Source organism: Saccopteryx bilineata, chromosome 3 (genome assembly GCF_036850765.1).
Source record: "Saccopteryx bilineata isolate mSacBil1 chromosome 3, mSacBil1_pri_phased_curated, whole genome shotgun sequence".
Taxonomy (NCBI): domain Eukaryota; kingdom Metazoa; phylum Chordata; class Mammalia; order Chiroptera; family Emballonuridae; genus Saccopteryx; species Saccopteryx bilineata.
The window spans coordinates 14,184,065-14,191,654 of NC_089492.1; the positions used below are offsets into that span (position 1 = coordinate 14,184,065).

Below are 7,590 nucleotides of genomic sequence, written 5' to 3' on the forward strand. Positions count from 1 at the left end.
CTGAAGATAAGCTCCCACTCAATACGAAGAACCAGCCTTTCAAACAATCAGATTGTGGTTCTCTTCCAAGTGTAGCTTCCCCAGACCCCTCCGAGTCTTCCTGGCTAGAATTGTCCCTCCAGCCTCCAATCCCGTCCTTGGCCCTGAGGACCTGTGAACCTTCCAGACACCCTTGGCCACTTTCCCGAGTCAGCCCTGTCCGAGCTGCTTGTGCTAACCCCCCCTCCCCAGGACCACCTGCCTGCTCCTTGCACTGTGTCTGGCTAGGAGACCAACACAGACAAACTGGATTCCCATCCCCCCTTACTAACCTCACGACTTTGGGCAAGTTCCCTGACTCCTCTGAGCCTCCATCTCCTCATCTGAGAGGTGAGGACAGTAGTGATGGAAGTGTTACAGGGTTGCCTGTGAAGGTTCAATGAGACAGTGTAACCCTGACACTTAGCAGAGTAAGCCCAGAGGAGAAAGATGTCAGCTACTATTATAATTGTATGCATGGGACCATGGGTATCTAGAAACTCCGATAGCAACGAACACCAACCATGTGTCCACTCTTTGGAGTATTTTAATAACTGTTTTTTAGTGCTTTTTTATACATATATTTCATGTTTTTAAACTTCATGACAATAGTTAGGCCGTCATATAGGTAGTGGTCTTATCACCAATCTATTGATGAGTGAATTGAGGCCCAGAGAAGTAAAGTAACTTACCTAAGGACACACACACAGCTAATAGATCCCCATGATAGCACTCTTCCCATTTTCCTGTAGTTATCCACCCATCTCTCCCATTGGGGATCTGGATTATGTAATTAATTTGTGCTTCCCCAGTGCGCAGCACACAGTCAGACCATGGCAGTGGTGAGGACTGCCATAGAACGTTCTGTCCCTCAATGAACTTTTCTCTTGTGGCATTGATCCCCTTGAGGGCAGAGGACTGGGACCCCTGGTCCCTGCACCTGCTTGTTACTGATTCAACCGTGTGGGACCAGATGGCGCCCAGAAGGGGAAACAAGCTCCTTCTCACACCAGTGCACGCATGCTCTGGGTTCTGCACACGCTGTCTCACAATGCAGCTTGATTCAAGACACAGCGAGCAAACGAGGTTTCAGCAGCCTCAGGCGAGCAGTGGGGAAATTAGTAGATCATTGTACAAAGGAGTGTCTGATAATGCTATCACGCTACCCCACCCCGTCCTTGCGCAGCCGTTGTGACATTCTGTATTGAAGGATTGACAACCCTCCATTGCTGTGCACAACGCGGGCCTGGCATCAGGTTGGTGCCCAGCCCCCCAGAACGTGCACATTTCTTGACGATAATGGCATGCAGGGGCCAGGGGCACCGGGGCTTCATGCAAAGCTGTCCTTGCAGACCCTTTGCACTGCAGTTGCTCTTCTGTTCCCCTGTCAGGAGCATAATTTTCGTTAACTATTAAGGAGCTGTTTGTTAGAATAGTGTCGTCATGGTAACGGGTGGGGAGGGGAAGAATGCTGAAATAGGCTGGTGCTGCCCGAACTGCAGCATATTAATCAAGTGTTGGATGCTATTTAATGAGCTTCCCTGTGGTATTAGGTTTGGAGGACCCGGGCACTGGGCGTTTGCCCCACCTGTCACTGTCATGGATAAGGGCTCTCATGAGTTCCCGGTGTGGTGTTGGATGGACGGATGGACAGATAAATGGATGAATGCTGGAACCGCCGTTCTAGACGTTCATGTCTCCGAGCTGTTTCTCACAGCTCTCCTGTGTTTCACTTCCCCCTTTACTGTGGGGAAGCTTTTTTGTCAGGTAACTGGGGAAAGGAGGTCGGGAAAGTGACCGAGGGAAGGCAGGGCCAAAGGCTTCTGTGCCTGGAAGGAGAGGTAAAGCTACAATCGGGAGGCAAAGCAGGAGCATGCAGAGTCGATGGATGGCCTGGGTTCACACCCCGGCTCCATCTCCTCTCATGAGCTGGCGGCCTCTGCCCCCAGCAGCTTGTGTCCGAGGGTCCATAACTGCACGCAGTTCAGAGGGCTGGTGAGGGGATGGCAGGGACGAGGCCCTCACCGCAGGCCCAGCCCAGCGCACATGCTCAGTGAGCTCTGCCCACCACCTCTATTCCTTCTTCCACGGCTGCCGCCACCACTGCCATTGTGAAAGCCACCACTGAGTCCCCCTCCCCGGTGCTCTCACGGCCTAAACGGCTCAATCCGGTTCTGACCAGCCACTGCCGGATCCAAACCCTGGTCTGGTGACTCTTTCTGAGAGTCGGCGGCTGGGGTTCTTTCTGAGCTCGGCCAACTTTTTCTGTAAAGGGCCAGGTAGTAAATACAGTGTGTCCGTAAAGTCATGGTACACTTTTGACCAGTCACAGGAAAGCAACAAAAGATAGTAGAAATGTGAAATCTGCACCAAATAAAAGGAAAACCCTCCCAGTTTCTGTAGGATGATGTGGCAGCATGTGCGCATGCGCAGATGATGACGTAACACCGTGTATACAGTGGAGCAGCCCACGGCCATGCCATTCAGATGTGGACGGTACAGAGGAAAGTTCAGTATGTTCTGTGGCTCGCTAAATTCGAATCCGTGACCAAAGTGCAACGTGAATATTGGCGCGTTTATAACGAAGCGCCACCACATAGGAATAACATTACTTGGTGGGATAAGCAGTTGAAGGAAACCGGCAGTTTGGTGGAGAAACCCCGTTCTAGTAGGCCATCAGTCAGTGACGAGTCTGTAGAGGCTATATGGGATAGCTACCTAAGGAGCCCTAAAAAATCTGTGTGTGAGCCCATATCAAACTGCACTGAATAGATATGAAACTGGGAGAGTTTTCCTTTTATTTGGTGCAGATTGCACATTTCTATTGTCTTTTGTTGCTTTCCTGTGACCGGTCAAAAGTGCACCATGACTTTATGGACACACTGTATTTTAGGCTAGCTGGGTCACATGCAGTCTCTGTTCCATATTGTTTTCTCTTCTTCTTTTTTTTTTAAAGCAATGCTTTAAAAATACTAAACCATTCTTAGTTCCCAGGCTGCTCAGAGATAAACGTGGTAGGCAGGTCCCTGCCATCCGCTTTATGGGGAAATAGAGGGAAAAGGAAAGCAAAGGGAAAGGAGAGTGTACACGGGTCTTTGTTCCTCTGAGAGCGGGCTGGAGCTGCGCATCAAAAAGGAAAGCTCGGGCCTCTGGTGGAGTTTTCGCGTCTAGTCCGCCAGGCTGGAGTGGGTGTCACACTAGCAGTCCCGGGGACGGCTGGACCCTGGTCTCCTGATTGAGTCGTTTCTTCTGGCCCCAGGTCTGATATGCTGATGGTGTCCCAGGGTTCTCTGCTCTGGCTCCCAGCTGTCCCTGAGAGAGAAAGCTGCCACCCCATGGTTCGCTTCTCTCCTCCACCGCTGTCTGTCCATCCTCATTTTTTCCTGATAGGCCTGAGCGAAGTGGCACAGGTCTTTCAGTAAAGGGGACGCCTGCCCACAGTGATTTTCTACAGGACAAGAATAAGGGCTAATATTTGTTGGGCACTTCCTGCCGCATAAGATGGGCACAGGGCCAAGCAGCTTGACCATGAATGCACCCATCCAACCCTCACAGGCACCTGAGGCCATAGGTATTATCATTATCCCCATTTTACATACAGGAGACGGAAGCCCAGAGAGGTCGGCCACTTGTCTAAGGCCCCACAGCTAGTGGAAGAGACTGGATCTGAACCGGCGCAGTCTAACTTTGGGGACCCTGCACTTAACACAGATGTCATGTCCCTGAGCTATCTTCTCATCATTTTCTCTTTCAGTCATTCAACAGTCACTTACTGAGCACTTACTATGTGCCAGGTCCTGTGAACCTAGGACACAGCCTGTCTTCAGAACCCAGTTCCTGCTTGAAAACTGGCCAAGGAAGCACCAAGTCATGACTCAAATGCGCTGTTCAACGCCACCCTCCCAACTCCCCCATCCCCAGCGCTCCAGACTCTGCCCAAAGCCCAGCCTATGTGCAGTGACTGTCCAGCTCCATTCTCCTCCAGGCTGTCAGTCCCACAGGGCACTGCCTCAGGGGCCCTTGGTAAATATTTCCTGCAGCCACTGACCCAGGCCCAGGGGAAGAAGACCCAGTCACAAAGCACAATGGAAGCCCGGCCAGGTGTGCATTATGCGGGCTTTCCCACTCGCTGTGGGTGTCCCTCCTGCGCAATTTCCCAATTTCCCCAGCAGGGTCCACAGTGCGGTTCTTCTCAGGCTTAGCAGACCCAGGTCTTGGTGACTCAAGTTTGTGGTACTGGTCCTACTAAAAAGGCCCACTCTCTTGGGGGAGCCATGCTCACTGTCCTCCCAGCCTCCCCTGTGCCCTTTCTCCTTCCTGGTCTGCATGGTCTGGACCCTGCGCCAAACCTCTCGATGGTGTGACAAGCTGGTCAAATCTCTTGCAGATCCTGATAGGAGAGAGCTTTGTCCCAGAGACTCTGGTCAAAACCCCCATCATGCTTGACGAGGTGCCCACCCCATCCCAGACGTAGGTGTTTGGGGTGACACTGCTGTCTGGCACTGGCTCAGGGACAGCTGGCCAATGAACAGAACATCTTAGTAGAGTCCCGAGGGCCATCTCTTCCAGCCTCATGCGAGCGGTTTAACAGCGGAGCCCTGCCGCAAGGACCAGGGAACAAACGGTGCTGACAGTGTGCGCATGCGCTCACAACCTCGCCTCCACCACGCCGCCGAGCCCTCTTCCTCATCCTACCGCCCTCGGATGGTGGAACAATCTGTAAAAATACCGCCCTGCTCACATCTGTTCCCCCTTCAACCACTTCCACCGGACACTTATTTCACCTTGGCACACCCCCTTTGTCAGAGACTTTTCCTCAGGTCAGGTCAATCGCTATCCACCTCCCTGCTGTCAGCGACAGCCCTTTCAACACACCAAGGCTGTTCTTGCCTCTCTTTAGTCCCGTCTCCTCGGGGCTGTGGTCTACAAACCGTGGAGGCCAGGGGGCTCCCCCTCTGTCCTAAGAATGCCCTGCGTGGATGTTCCCTGGAAACAATTCCAAGCACATGCCCACTGGGTGGTGATGTGGTCTGAGCGCAGAGGACAGCTCAGATACGTACAGGCTCGGTTTGCCTCTGCGGAGGGACTGGCAGGGACCCAGTAATTGCAAGGGACTCGCACCTGGATGCTCTGCCCTCTGCCCTTTCTGGGGGCATCTGGAAGGGGCAGTTTCAGAGCTGCCCCCTGCTCTTCCCATTCATCCTTCCCTTCCAGACATCCAACCAAGGCCCCGACCTCCGCCAGACACATCGTCACTCACCAGTCCCGTATCGCTTACATCCTGGGAATCTCGTTACACTTGGACTCCGGCACCAGTCAGCGCGTCAAGACCTGCAGAGAAGAGAAACTCAATATTAAAAGCAAGGCAGGGTGAGGGCAGTCCATCCTCTTTCGTGGCAGGACAGCGGCACTAGGGAGATGGGGATGGAGCCAGGGACAATAAAGGCGAAGGAAACGGCGGGGACAGAGCTGCTCATTAAACCCACCCCAGAATCTTTGGACTTTGTGGCGATTCTGAGAGGGGGAAAAACACTCACCCTGGGTGGGTCAGTAGCTCGTTGAGCAGCAGGCCTTCGCAAAGAGCTAAACTCCCAGCAGATCTGACGGGCCGGGGTGGGGGTGGGGTGTCTCTAGAACCTCACTCGGAGTCTCCTCTGGGTTTTGAGGTCCTTCCTAACAGTGAAGGGTGCTTCGGGGTTCCGTTTTGATGAGGGTGATGGGGACAGCCTTGTGTGCAGGCCTCAAGTCCAAAAGATACTTGCAGGTCTTAAACCCAAACCCCTAACTGCGCAGTTATACCCTGGGAGACTCCCGCCAAGCAAACTGTGTGTGCTCTGAAAATTCCCCAGGAACGCTGTGGCCCGAGGACCAGGGTGTGCGCCTGGCTCGGAGGATGCGTTCCCTGCGCTGCAAGTTGAGGCCTGAGCTCTAGAGGTTTCCCTAGAGGCGGAGGCCCACCTGTCCTGCACGTGTGCGCCCTGTGCTAAAGCCTGGTCTTCTCACTCCCTGCACCCAGCCCGCCTTTGGAGCAAAACTTATTTTTTCTTGTTTTTCTAAGAATTTGGAGGTGAGCAGGGGTTTCTTGATGCATCCATCCCTGTTCTCAAAGGAAAACCCTCTGAGCGGGGTGGCGGTAGGGGGGGAAGCCACCTTCACGGCACTAGCTCCTGTTGGCTGAGGAACTCGCCACGGGCCAGCCACTCTGCATCTAACCTGAACCTCTGCTGTGCAGGAGTGAGCACACATCACCCAGGAGCTTGTAGGGACGGGCCAGCCACTCTGCATCTAACCTGAACCTCTGCTGTGCAGGAGTGAGCACACATCACCCAGGAGCTTGTAGGAACGGGCCAGCCACTCTGCATCTAACCTGAACCTCTGCTGTGCAGGAGTGAGCACACATCACCCAGGAGCTTGTAGGAATGGGCCAGCCACTCTGCATCTAACCTGAACCTCTGCTGTGCAGGAGTGAGCACACATCACCCAGGAGCTTGTAGGGACGGCAGATTCTCGCGCCCCACCCAGCCCTGCGGAACCAGAACCTGCTTTTTAACAAGCTCCTCAGGTCGCTCCTGGGCATGCTGCAGTGTGCAAAGTACTCAATTACACGCCTGTTACTCGTGGCAGAAGGGAAGTCTGCTAGTCAGTCAGTCAGTTCAGTCCGGGACTTATATATAGCCCATTCTCCAGGCGAGGAAATGGGCTCAGAGAAGCCAGACTTTGGCCACTGTGGCTTTCAGATGTGAGCCGATTCAAACCCACGTTCATGTGACTCCCCAGCTGGTGGCCCTCTGCCCGCCTATTCTGGGAAAGGGCAATGAGAGGGTGGAAAGGGGCAGGCAGGCCTGGCTTCGGGGGAGTGGACGTGGGGAGGACTCTAAGCCAGGGCTGGGCGGATGGATGATCTTGGGCCCCAGGGAGGGAGAGTCTGGGATGTCCTGGAGGGCGCTCAGAGAGGGAGGCATTGGAGACGGAAGTCCGGGCTCCCTTCCTCCTCGCTTGTGTCGAAGGCCAGCAAAATTTCCCAGACAGAAGTTCTACTTCTCCTTCCTGTAGGGAAAGTTAAGCTTCTACATTTAATCCCAGTCGTTCATTTACCTTGACTCCAGGGAGTTTAACTCTCTTGCCCACTGTCCTTAGATCTAACCATCCGGTGGAGAAGGGACCTCAGGAGACGAATGAGCCTGAGTATTCCAGGCACTGACTTGACAACAAAACCCTGCAGAGTCTAAACAGAGCTTTTCATCCTGGAGCTCCGTGCTCGGCAAACTCAGTAGTCAACGGAGCCTGATTGAAATTTCTTTTGAGAGCCAAATTTTTTAAATTTAAACTTTTAGTTAGGTACATTGTTATTAACTTAATTAGGGTACTCCTAAGCTGGCCAAAGAGCCACATGTGGCTTGTGAGCGCAGTTTGCGGACCACTGCTTTAGCTAACCTGCTCTTACAAAGAACTTGGGCAGCATCACCAGTGCTATTTTGCCATTGAGAAAACTGAGGCACAGAGAGGTTAAGCGGCAGTCCTGTGGTCACACAGCTTCGGGGCAGGCGGGGGTTGAGTCCCTCTGACACCAAG

The 7,590-nt window shown here is 53.3% G+C and overlaps 1 protein-coding gene across 1 annotated transcript in view; it reads right to left on the bottom strand.

Annotated features, from left to right (window-relative positions):
* Window positions 1–5,353, bottom strand: part of ZHX2 (zinc fingers and homeoboxes 2) — a 73,856-nt gene extending 68,503 nt beyond the window's left edge. The window contains exon 1 of the mRNA XM_066265741.1: window positions 5,279–5,353. The gene's annotated coding sequence lies outside the window, so the exon portion shown is untranslated. The remainder of the gene's footprint in view (window positions 1–5,278) is intronic.
* Window positions 5,354–7,590: the final 2,237 nt, after the last annotated feature.